Here is a 13,993-nt window from a genome sequence, read left to right on the forward strand (position 1 = left end):
TTTCCAAAGGATACTAGATAAATGGACGGTTTCAGAGTAGCAGCTGTGTTAGTCTGTATCCGCAAAAAGAAAAGGAGGACTTGTGGCACCTTAGAGACTAACAAATTTATCTGAACACAAGTGAGCTGTAGCTCACGAAAGCTTATGCTCAAATAAATTTGTTAGTCTCTAAGGTGCCACAAGTCCTCCTTTTCTTTTTTGTAGATAAATGGAGTTTCACAACTTAAATGTTGTCTCATTTAATTTTAAAAGGATCTCACTATCAGTCTGAAGGTACTTTAGATCAGTGGTTTTCAAAGTTTTTTTCTGGGGACCCAGCTGAAGAAAATTGTTGATGCCCACAACTCAACAGAGCTGGGGATGAGAGGCTCTGGGTTTTGGGGAGAGGCCGCTCAGGGCTGGGGCTGAGATGGGGGCTTGAGGTGCAGGAAGGGGTTCCAGGTTTTGGGGGGGCTCAGACAGGGGACTGAGGTGCGGTGTGTGGCACGGACTTACCTCTAGTGGCTTCTGGCTAGCAGCACAGCTGGGGTGCAGAGGCAGGCTTCCCGCCTGTCCTGGCACCGCGGACCGACTGCCTGAAGCATCCAGCAGTAGGTCTGGCTTCTAAGCACACAGCTCTCGCCTGCAGGCATTGCTCCCCCGACTCTAGCTCCCACTGACCAGGAAGAGGGCAGTGGGCATGCAGAGCCAGTGCTCAGGATGGGGACAGCACGCGGAACCCAGTGGCCCCTCTGCCTAGAAGCCGGACCCGCGCCTGGCCACTTCCGGAACGCAGCACGGTGTTGTAACAGATAGGGACTAGCCTGCCTTAGCTGGTCAGCACTGCTGACAGGACTTTTAATGTCCCGGTCGGCAGTGCTGACCAGAGAGATGCAGTGCCTTCTATGCCGCGCCCCAATACTGGGTTGCGACCTGAACTTTGAAAAACTCTGCTTTAGATCCTCTCCATCCATTCCTGTGCCTTGCTCCTATCCCCAGTGGTCATATAGGCAGTGACCAAGCCTGGGGACATTTCCTTCCTTATGTACACGAGCTGTTGCAAAACTTGCCTCCAATGGCTCTGCAAGCAATGTATGCATTTGCTAGTTTATAATATTTCTCAGGAAGTCACGTATATGTTTTAGACAAATTTTCTTAAGGGAAAGATATCAAGGACTCTCAAAAAAGAGAGACTTTTTTTAGGAACAGAGCACTCAGGAGAAAAGGAGACAGAAGGTCAAACAAGGATGAAAAAAATCCTTATTTTCAGTGAGCTCTTTTTACATGCAAATAAGACTTATTTCCTATTAAAAAAATACTAACCAAAGAAACATAGGTCCATGTGGAACCAGACTGGCCCCCGTGTAGGTAATCACCAGGGTCAGAATCTTTAGATCCACAGCATAGACCTCAACTACTTGAGTTAACAACGTATTTGGTAACAGTAATAAGTAGGCTGTTATACTCTATGTTGGACCAGCCACTAGAGAGAGAGAATGATGTACACTGGCTTCTATTTCAAGTTTCATTGGGGGAACGTATTCTGGCCATTACAGACCTTTCTGACCCATCTCCTCCAGCCTGCCCCCTAGTATGACTATATCTAGCCTCTCTGCTTCTCTCCAAGTGTCCCCACAGAGCCTGTCCCTGTCTCCCTCTACTTCCATTGCCCCCCTCCGCCTGAACCCTTTAGCTTGCTTGAGTCCAACCCAGCCAATTCTTAACCCTTCAGCCTACTCTGCCAGCCTCTGCCTGTCTGCCTCCATTATCCTCAGCTTCCTCAATCTCCTCCACACTGCCTGCATAATCACACCAGGAGCATTGCAAGCACAAGAGAGATAGTCTCCTCGCTCTCAGTTCTGGTGCCTGGTGCTACAGTGACTCCTAGGAGGAACATTAATAGAAAAAGTCATTTATACCAGTGCTTCTCAAACTTTAGCAATCCGAGGATTCCCATTTTGATTTAAATTTTTTTTGTGACTCCCCCCAGTCTTCCTGCACAGCCCCAGGCCTCGCCTCCACTCCATCCCTTACCCCAAGACCCCACCCCACCTCTTTCCGCCCCATCCCTGCTGTTCTCTGGTGCACACGAGGCGCTGGGAGGGAGATGGAGGAGTTGATCAGTGGGGCTCCACAGTCAGCACAAAGAATCTGGGTGGGGATGGAGCATACACAATGCAGATAGAATCTTTGAGGAATAACACTACCAGCCTCTAAAAAAACCTCTACAATTATTGTGCAAACTGAGATTTTTCAAAAGCTTGTAATTTGGGCCAAATTTGGGGAAGATTTTAATAATAGTAAAGACACATCCCTGGCAGAGAATAAGTCACGTCACATATTACTAAAATCCTAATTCAAAACACAGTAAAGTGATATCTTGGCTAGTAATATGCTAAATTCTTCAAACAGCAACGGGGGGTGAGGAGTGGTAAGAGAACATAGCTTGCTGCAAAGTGAAAAGATCTCATGAATTTCTGGAACAGGAGAGTCCAGAGGTTATGCAGACTAATTCCTTTCACTACCAACCTGTGTGGCAAGTACTCAAATTCCTAGGAACTCTACTGTCAGATTTGTCAGGTATTTGCTAGGTAAGGCATACATATAAATTAAGGCAGTAATGCAAGAAACCTATAGGCCTCAAAGCCTGTAAAACAATAGCTTAGCCAGATTGATGAATAAGGCCCAAAAGCCTTAGCATAAGTATTAGCATAAGTAGCTAACCAGGAATAACTCAGCATCATAAGAGATCACAAGATAGAATGCTGTAATAAACAAGTATGACTAAACTGCTGGTAGGTAACCACAAAATGCCAGTTGATATTAGCTTTGGATATTTTAAGATTGAAGATCTGCTGATGTTCCTACTGCAATGATGCTATCGTAGCCAGCTGATGTATTTGATAAGCTGGAGGTAAATGGCATCACCTATGAGAGAAGAGGACCCCAACATTATAAGGGTGAGGAGGTTTCATTAATGATAGAAGTGGCTGGACATCCTTACGAATATTCACAGCTGCCATGTAACCCTGTTACAGAGCTACCTATGGACTACACCAGCGGGAGCTTCTTGGTATGCCAGAGGTAGCACCACTTATAATATCACTTGTCTCATTGATTATTGGTCTTCCCAGAGAATAGTATCAGTATAGGAATGCTCTGCTCTGATGTTGGACATTTTGACCATTCAACACAAGCATGTAGTGACAAAATTAGAAAGGCCAAGGCAAAATATGAGATTAAACTAGCTAGGGACAGAAAAGATAACAAGAAAACATTCTATTAAAAACAAGAGGAAGAACAAGGACAAGGTGGGCTCATCACTCAATGAGGAGGGAAAGACAACAACGGAAAACGCAGCAATGGCGGAAGTGTTAAATGCCTTTTTTGTTTCAGTTTTCATCAAAAAAGTTAGCACGGACTAGATCACTAACAACGAATATTAGTCTAAATGGGGTAGGATCTGAAGCTAAAATAGGAAAAGAACAAGGCTTTGTCTACACCAGCACTTTTGTCAGTCATGGGTGTGAAAAAAAAATTCCCCTGAACAATACAACTTTCACAGACAAAAGTGCCAGTGTGGACACTGCTATGTTGGCGGGTGAGAGTCTCCTGCCAACACAGCTACCATCACTCACTGGAGATGGTTTAATTATGCCGGCAGGAGAGCTCTCTCCCACCAGCATACAGCAGCCAAACAGGAGACCTTACAGAAGTGCAGCTGTGCCACTGTAAGGTCCATAGTGTAGACATAGCTCAAGTTAAGACTTATTTGGACAAGTTATCTGTCTTCAAGTCAGCAAGGCCTGATGAAATATATTCTAAAAATACATAAAGAACTGGCTGAAGACATCTGAACCATTAGCAATTATCTCTGAGAACTCACAGAGGACAGGAGAGATCCCAGAGGAGTAAAATAGGGCAACTGTAGTGCCTATCTATAAAAAAGATAATAAAGAAAACCCAGGGAATTGTAGACCAAAGAGTTTAACTTCGGTACTCGGAAATAAAGGAGCAAATGATCAATTTGTAAGCACCTAGAAGATAACAAGGTGACAAGCAGCAATCAACATGAATTTGTCAAGAACAAATCACATCACAACAACCCAATATCCTTCACTGACAGGGTAACACGCCTTGTGGATGGGGGGGAAGCAGTAGATGTGATATATCTCAATTTTAGTAAAGTTTTCGACACTGTCTCACATGACCTTCTTATAAATAAACTACAGAAATATAACCTAGAGGAACCTATATTTGGATGGAAAAGCGTATTCTGAGTAGTTATCAATGGTTCACAATCAAACTGGAAGGACATACTGAGTGGGATCCCACAGAGATCTGTCCTGGATCCAGTTCTATTCAACATCTTCATAAATGATTTGGATAAGAGAGAATAAACTTACAAATTCTGCGGACAACTTATAAATTTTGTGGACAATACCAAGCTGGGAGGGTTTGCAAGCACTTTGGAGGACAGGATCAGAATTCAAAATGATCTTGACAAACTGGAGAAATGGGTCTGAAATAAACAGGATGAAAGTCAATATGGACAAATACAAAGTACTTCACTTGGAAAGGAATAATCAGTTGCACAAATGGGATATGACTGACTAGGAGGGAGTACTGCAGAAAAGAATCTGAGAGTTATAGTAGATCACAAACCCAGAGTGGATTTGATTTAAATCACTAGTCAGGAAGACTCGATTTAATCATGGATTTCTACATAAAAGTGCATTCTGGAACATGCTGCTCAAACTATTTCACTTTTGTTTCCACTGCCTGCCCCTCCCTTCTCACATTTATCTTCAGACTTCTCCTTGTCCAGATCTATTCCGCCCCCACCAAGTTTCTATTCATTGAACTTTTTGAAACTTTGCACTTTTAGAGAGAGGTAAGGGATTGACTCTGTGTACACAAATTTGAGGAGGGACAATAGGGTTGAGGTCTGTTATTTCTCACCTCTATATACTATTTATTTATTTTTAAAACATTTTTGCTGTTAACAAGCATGTTATCTCTGGAGACACAAATCGACAGTTTGAGAACTGCAAAAACTAAGCATCTTTGATGGTATCTTCTAGACCAGGAGTCGGCAATCTGTGGCAAGCGAGCTGATTTTTACTGCCATGCTGCTGCCAGCCAGGGTCCCGGCCGCCGGCCTCGCTCAGCCCGCTGCCTGCGTGGGTGAACAGAACCGCAGGCCAGCAGAAGGTCTGAGCAGCTCAGCCCGCTGACGGTCTGGAGTTCTGGACACCGGCCCCTTGCCAGCCGAGGTCTCTGCCATCTGCCCCGCTCAGCTTGCTGTCAGCCTGGGATACCAGCCGCTGGCCCCACTCACCTCACTGCTGGTCTGGGGTTCCAGCCCCATGACAGCTGGGGTCCGGGCCTCTGGCCCTGCTCAGCCCTCCTGCCGGCTTCGGGTACCAGCAGCCAGCCCAGGGCTCTACAACCCTTATCAAAAATTACACTACAATTAGATTGAAAACTTAAAAACTTTGTATATTACAGTAATCGTCAAAAAATGTATAATGTTAATAAATACATAGGTTTGATGAAACAAAGTAGTTGTACTTATGTATGTGCCTGTGCTTAATTTGTGTTTTCGATGAGCTACCTTCTAAAAAAAATCTTGCACGTTTCACACCGCCAGAAAGGGCATCTCGCACCTCCAGGAGATGCATGCACCCCAGGTTAAGAACCACTGCACGAAACTGATAAGATCTGCATTTTAATTTAATTTTAAATGAAGCTTCTTAAACATTTTAAAAACCTTGTTTACTTTACATACAAATAGTTTAGTTATAGAATATAGACTTAGAGAGAGACCTTCTAAAAATGTTAAAATGTATTACCAGCACATGAAACCTTAAATTAGAGTGAATAAATGAAAACTCAGCACACCGCTTCTGAAAGGTTGCCGACCCCTGTTCTAGACTGAGCACTGAGTCCCATTGGGTAGATAAAAAGATTAACCTAAATAATCTATACAGAAGTCCCTGGAACCCCATTAAATTGGGTCCCTAATCCATGAACTATTGGAACTCATTTACAAAACTTTTCTTAAACATTACATGAATATATTGTCTCATACTATAGAATTAGAATTTATAATCCCTATTCCATGATGAGATATCTTTGAGCTATAATGTATCTTAATCAAAACAATCTTCAGATAGGTTTCCCCCCCTCAAAAAGCATTTTATAAAAAAAATCTGATTTAAACAAATAAAATATTTTTGTTTTGTTTTTTTAAAGCATTGATTTTTATCCACCCCGCACAAACCTAATCAGAGTCAACTATGTAATAGTATTGCAAAAGCAAACATCATTGTCTGAGATGGCCCACCTTGATTATCATACACATTGTAAGGAGACTGATCACTTTACATAAGCTATTATCAGCAGGAGAGTGGGGTGGGGGGAGAGAAAACCTTTTGTAGTGATAATCACCCATTTTTTTCATGGTTTGTGTGTATAAAAACATCTTCTGTACTTTCCACAGTATGCATCCGATGAAGTGAGCTGTAGCTCACGAAAGCTTATGCTCAAATAAATTGGTTCGTCTCTAAGGTGCCACAAGTACTCCTTTTCTTTTTGCAAATACAGACTAACACGGCTGTTACTCTGAAACCTGTCATTAGCAGGAGTGTTGTAAGTACTTCTCTACTCAGCACTGATAAGGCCTCTACTGTAGTACTGTGTCCAGCTCTGGGCACCACACTTTGGGAAAGAAGTGGACAAACTTGAGAAAGTCCAAAGAAAAGCAACAAAAATGGTTAGAGGTCTCAAACACATGAGGAAAGATTGGAAAAAAAAAACTGGGTATGTTTAGTGTGGAGAAGAGAAGACTGAGGAGGGCATAAGAGTTTTCAAGTATGTAAGAGGTTGTTATAAAGAGGAGGGTGATAAATTGTTCTCCTTATCCACTGAGGACAGGACAAGAAGTAATGGGCTTAAACTGCAGCAAGGGAGATTTAGGTTAGACAGTAGGAAAAGCTTCCTAACTGTAAAGTAGTTAAGCATTGGACCACATTGCCTACAAAGGCAGTGAAATCTTTGCCACTGGAGGATTTTAAGAACAGGTTAGACGAACATCTGTCAGGGATGGAACAGATAATACTTAATCCTGCCTCAGTGAAGGGGACTGGATTAAATGACCTTTTGAGGTCCCTTCTAGTCCTATATTTCTATGATCTCTGATGACTTTGCTCGGTTGGAGCGTCTGTGATTTTGCTAACTGTGTTAATAAAAATTAGGGCTGTCAATCGCAATTAACACCAAAAAAACGAATCACGATTAATCACACTGTTAAACAATGGAATACCAATTGAAATTAAATATTTTTGCATTTTCTTCTACATTTTCAAGTATATAGATTTCATTTACAACACAGAATACCAAGTATACAGTGCTCACTTATTATTTTTATTACAAATATCAGCACTGTAAAAATGAGAAACAAGAAATAATATTTTTCAATTCACCCAATACAAGTACTGTAGTGCAATCTCTATCATGAAAGTGCAACTTACAAATATAGGGGTTTTTGTTACATAACTGCACTCAAAAACAAAACAATGTAACAGTTTAGAGCCTACAAGTCCACACAGTTCTACTTCTTGTTCAGCCAACAGCTAAAACAAACAAGTTTGTTTACATTTACAGGACATAATGCTGCCCACTTCTTATTTATGTCACCAGGAAGTGAGAACAGGTGTTCGTATGGCACAATTGTAGCTGGCGTTGCAAGGTATTTATGTGCCACAGGCGCTAAAGATTCATATACCTTTTCACGCTTTGGCCATCGTTACAGAGGACCTGCTTCCTTGCTGATGACGCTCGTTAAAAAAATAATATGTTAATTAAATTGTGACTGAACTCCTTGGGGAACATTGTATGTCTCCTGCTGTTTTGCCCGCATTCTGCCATATATATGACAGGTTTCAGAGTAGCAGCCGTGTTAGTCTGTATTCGTGAGCTACAGCTTATGCTCAATTACATCTGTTAGTCTCTAAGGTGCCACAAGTACTCCTTTTCTTTTTGCCATATATATGTTATGGCAGTCTCAGATGATGACCCAGCACATATTGTTCATTTTAAGAACACTTTCACTGCAAATTTGACAAAATGCAAAGAAGATGCCAATGTGAAATTTCTAAAGATAGCTACAGCACTCGATCCAAGATTTAAGAATCTGAAGTGCCTTCCAAAATCTGAGACGGATGAGGTGTGGAGCATGCTTTCAGAAGTTTTAAAAGAGCAATGCTTTGATGAGGAAACTACAGAACCCAAACTACCAAAAAAGAAAATCAACCTTCTGCTGGTGGCTTCTGACTCAGATGATGAAAATGAATATGCCCTGGTCCGCACTGCTCTGAATCGTTATCAAGCAGAACCATCAGCATGGTCACATGTCCTCTGGAATGGTGGCTGAAGCATCAAGGGACATGAATCTTTAGTGCATCTGGCAAGTAAGTATCTTGTGACGCTGGCTACAAGAGTTCCACGAAAATGCCTGTTCTCACTTTCAGATTGTAAACAAGAAGCAGGCAGCATTATCTCCTGCAAATGTAAACAAACTCGTTTGTCTGAGCGATTGGGTGAACAAGAAGTAGGACTGACTGGACTAAGTTTTACATTGTTTTATTTTTGAATGCAGGTTGTTGTTTTTTTTACATAATTCTACATTTGTAAGTTCAACTTTCATGATAAAAGAGATTGCACTACATTACTTGTATTAGGTGAATTGAAAGACTATTTCCTTTGTTTTTTACAGTGCAAATATTTGTAATAAAAATAAATTTAAAGTAAGCACTATACACTTTGTATTCTGTGCTGTAATTGAAAGATACATTTGAAAATGTAGAAACCATCCAAAAATATTTAAATAAATGGTATTCTACTATTAACAGCACGATTAATTGCAATTAATTTTTTAAATCACTAATTACTTTAGCCCTAATAAAAATATTAGACAGTCAAGAGGCCTTTCCTAACTGTGAGTATCTCTGCTGTTGACATTGGAATCCTCATAGTAACTCCAATACTTCTGGGTCTGATCTTGAGGAAGGACCCTGCCAAATCACAGAATGGTAAATTGGGGTTTCTGATTAACAACATATAATCAATAGATCAGTCAACAAAAAGGGGCTACAAAATGGGGCTAGAGCAAAGGTTATTTTTATACTGAAATAACTATAGGAAGAATTGTCAGTGGCTTATCAGATAAAGGCCTACTATAACCTTGCCCCTTTGTCTTCTCTGATATTGGCCTTACCTGAAAGCAAAATGTGGACTTCCTGCAGCACAAAAGCAGGTCTTTTAGAGTTAGAAAGTACTGTGGTTTATTAATGATTGTTAATGACAATGTTAATGCAACATTTCATGTCTTGCAAAGTTTCTGATCTGATTGGTCAGAAAACAACTTTTTGGGAAGCAAGCTATGAGGAGTCTTTGATGGCTACAATTAGGCGTCTATGAACTAACTGGGTAGGATACACATTAGTAAACTTATTTGAATCTGCAGCATTTTCGAAAGAATATGGTCTATATACTATTGCTGAGAGAGGATACAATGTGGTAAAAGTTATTCTAATGTGTTTGAATACAATAAACTTTAGTGTTGCTGTTCCTCCATTTGTCTATAATTCTGAGCACTGAAAGAGCTCTTATCAAACTAAAGGCAATCAAAAGATTGCATTATTTTTGCAATTTTAGTCTTATGGAAATGCTATTATTTCACTTTATAATTAAGGTTGGGACTAAGGCAATTCTGACTTTACCCAAACTCCCTAAGACAACATGACTTCCAAAATAACACTCTTATAGATGCTCTCCTGCCAGAGGAGCAGGAAATTCCTCTTGGAAACAGTCACTACATGTACTATATATGAGCTAACTTTCGATAGCTGTTGATTAATAATGTTGATGATGCATCTTTTTATAAGGATAATAGCAGAAGTGTTTTCTATGCTATTGTCAAGGTTCCTCCCCCACTCTGAACTCTAGGGTACAGATGTGGGGACCTGCATGAAAAACCTCCTAAGCTTATCTTTACCAGCTTAGGTCAAAACTTCCCCAAGGTACAAAATATTCCACCCGTTGTCCTTGGATTGGCCGCTACCACCACCAAACTAATACTGGTTACTGGGGAAGAGCTGTTTGGACACGTCTTTCCCCCCAAAATACTTCCCAAAACCTTGCACTCCACTTCCTGGACAAGGTTTGGTAAAAAGCCTCACCAATTTGCCTAGGTGACTACAGACCCAGACCCTTGGATCTTAAGAACAATGAACAATCCTCCCAACACTTGAACCCCCCCTTTCCTGGGAAATGTTGGATAAAAAGCCTCACCAATTTGCATAGGTGACCACAGACCCAAACCCTTGGATTTGAGAACAATGAAAAAGCATTCAGTTTCTTACAAGACGACTTTTAATAAAAATAGAAGTAAATAGAAATAAAGAAATCCCCCCTGTAAAATCAGGATGGTAGATATCTTACAGGGTAATTAGATTCAAAAACATAGAGAACCCCTCTAGGCAAAACCTTAAGTTACAAAAAAGATACACAGACAGAAATAGTTATTCTATTCAGCACAATTCTTTTCTCAGCCATTTAAAGAAATCATAATCTAACACATACCTAGCTAGATTACTTACTAAAAGTTCTAAGACTCCATTCCAGGTCTATCCCCGGCAGAAACCAGCATATAGACAGACACACAGACCCTTTGTTTCTCTCCCTCCTCCCAGCTTTTTAAAGTATCTTGTCTCCTCATTGGTCATTTTGGTCAGGTGCCAGCGAGGTTACCTTTAGCTTCTTAACCCTTTACAGGTGAGAGGAGCTTTCCCCTGGCCAGGAGGGATTTCAAAGGGGTTTACCCTTCCCTTTATATTTATGACAGCTATAAAAATCAATACCCCCAATGTTTGAAAAGGTACTATATTTTGGAAAAAATATGAGATAGACCCTTTATTCTATTCTGTGGATGACCAAGCTGTATTTCCAAGGGTATGCTGAAGAAATACAGGAAGTGTCATACTGGAGCAAACCCACCATCCAACTAGTCCAGTATGCTGTCTGCCACACTGGCTAACACCAGATGCCATGGAGGAATGTTCAAGAACTACCTACATAGATGTGGGATAACCTGTTCCCCCATGAAAATCTCATCCTAATCCCCAACAGTTGGAGACTGGTTTAAACCCCGACACATGAGGTGTTTCTCTCTTCCGAAGTGTTATTTATTATAACAAATCCAGATATTCTTATCATTCATATAAACGCCCAATCCTCCTTTGAATTTTGCTATATTCTTGGTCTCAATGACATTCTGTACGAAGAATTCCACAGTCTAATTGGGCACTGAATGAAAAGGTGTTTTCTTTCATCAGTTTTCCCACCTTTTAATTGAATAACCTCTTGTTCTTGTAGTATGAGAGGGAAAATAGAAGCTCCCACTGTCTCTTCTTTACCATTCATTATTTTGCATAATTTTATCATGTCCCCTCTTAGTTACTGCCTTTCAAATGTAAGCATCCCAATCTTTATGAGTGTTTCCATGCTAATTATTCTTGTTGCCCTTTTCTGAATCACATTTAATTCTGAAATTCTTTTTAAGATGGAATGACCTCTAACGCAAGTTGTATGCCAGATGAAGGCAAACTATTGATTTTAGCAAACCACTGATTTAAGCACAATATTTTCTCCATCCCATTTTTTTATGCATCCTAATAGATTTGCTTTTTGACTGCAGCTGCACACAGTGGACAATTCAATGATGATATCTCCTTAAAGATACCTGGGTCCTTCTTGTCCCACACTATTCCTATACAGTCACTGATTTTATGAAAGTATCTTTTGCCAGTAGTGTTATTTGATACCATACCACGACTGCCCAGGAAAAAGTAAAAACAATAGCTGTGGTATTCTGCCTAGTAGATGCATCACATTTTATTTTACAATTTTTTTTAAATTAAGAATTTATATGAACATAATAAAAACATCAACTCTGAAGATACTTCCTCTTTGGCACTGATACTGAAAACCGTAGGCTTATTGTATGGTGCAAAAGGCTCCATCGATATGAAAAATTCCAGTCAATTTGATAAGACATTCTGTATTTCTGTCCCAAAGTATGGTGGTGTTTTTTTCTGGGCACCATTAAGTTGTTTCACCCTAGAATTTGTTGCATTTAAATAGCAGGTAAAGTTTTAAACATGGACCACACTGGGGCTTGCGGCTGCCAACTCAAAAGTTAAAGCTGCATACAGAAGTCCATAATAAGCCTCATTTTGACCTTGCCACCTCTAAACTCTAACTTTAGTAAGCTGTTCCTATGGAAACAAATTTATTCTAAAGAAAAAGGATTAGGTGCCCAACCCTCAAAAATAACCCTATTTTTCAAACCTGCAAGTAGTCAGTCATGATTTTTCAACTCGAATTTCACAAAATGCAAACAAGATACCAATGTGAAATTTCTAAAGATAGCTACAGACTATAAACCCACAAATTCACATGCACATAGATGCTTGCAAGCAGTATGGTTTAGAACAAAGCTAGATTTAAATAAAAGTTATTCGTAATGATCCTTATTAACTGGAACATCATCAGCCAAGACACTATAATGGACTACACATGGATTTATGCACTGAAAACTTGATGCACTAAAACTACCTTACTGCCATTACTATTAGACACAGATGTTCTTGCCCCAGAACAGTAGAGTAAGAGAGAAGAACTCTTGCATTGAAGTGGCTTGCTCAGCTAAAGTCTAAAGTTTGCTAGGCACGCACATTCTGTCATGAGACTCCCTCCCTCCAGCTCATTGTCCAGACCCCAACAGAAATCTGACAAAGTTCTCAAATCTCTAGCACACTTCAAGATATCTGTGCATCGATACATGCACCCATGCAAAACCTTAACAGTTAAAGTGCACAAGATGACTCCAATGAGGTATAATAGTGTGTGGATCTGTACACCAGGGTGATGTAGACAGGAGGGTGGATGACAATGAGCCCCCACTCCCAAAACATTTCATCTCCTTTATGTCTTCACTGACAAAAAGTTGAGAAATTTTTAATTAACCCCAAGGTAACTCATGCAAGATAGCTAACCTCAAGCAAAATCCCAGTAGAGACAAGGCACCTGTAATTTTTAAATCACAAGGTAGTTAGGTTTCAGAGTAACAGCCGTGTTAGTCTGTATTCGCAAAAAGAAAAGGAGTACTTGTGGCACCTTAGAGACTAACCAATTTATTTGAGCATAAGCTTTCGTGAGCTACAGCTCACTTCATCGGATGCATACTGTGGAAAATGCAGAAGATGTTTGTTTTTATACACACACATCATGAAAAAATGGATGTTTATCACTACAAGAGGTTTTCTCTTCCCCCACCCCACTCTCCTGCTGGTAACAGCTTATGTAAAGTGATCACTCTCCTTACAATGTGTATGATAATCAAGGTGGGCCATTTCCAGCACAAATCCAGGTTTGCTCTCCCCCCCCCCCCCCACATCCTCCAACAAACCCACTCTCCTTTTGGTAATAGCTTATCTAAAGTGATCACTCTCCTTACAATGTGTATGATAACCTGGATTTGTGCTGGATATGGCCCACCTTGATTATCATACACATTGTAAGGAGACTGATCACTTTACATAAGCTGTTACCAGCAGAAGAGTGGGGTGGGGGAAGAGAAAACCTCTTGTAGGGATAAACACCCATTTTTTCATGATTTGTGTGTATAAAAACAAACATCTTCTGCATTTTCCACAGTATGCATCCGATGAAGTGAGCTGTAGCTCACGAAAGCTTATGCTCAAATAAATTGGTTAGTCTCTAAGGTAGCTAGGAAAGATCAACACTATACTTCCTCTGCCCATGTCAAGCCTTCTCCTAGTTTACCTTGCAGTAAAAAACTACAGGTGTCTTGTCTGCATAAAGATTTTACAGAAGGACAGCCAATGTGCATTAGTTATTCCACCATAAAAACATTTAAAGCAGTGAA

At 40.4% G+C, this 13,993-nt stretch overlaps 1 protein-coding gene across 3 annotated transcripts in view; it reads right to left on the reverse strand.

Moving 5' to 3' along the window:
* ZFR (zinc finger RNA binding protein) overlaps positions 1-13,993 on the reverse strand; it is a 56,286-nt gene that overhangs the window by 35,966 nt on the left and 6,327 nt on the right. The window lies entirely within an intron of this gene.

Source organism: Lepidochelys kempii, chromosome 5 (assembly GCF_965140285.1).
Source record: "Lepidochelys kempii isolate rLepKem1 chromosome 5, rLepKem1.hap1, whole genome shotgun sequence".
NCBI lineage: Eukaryota > Metazoa > Chordata > Testudines > Cheloniidae > Lepidochelys > Lepidochelys kempii.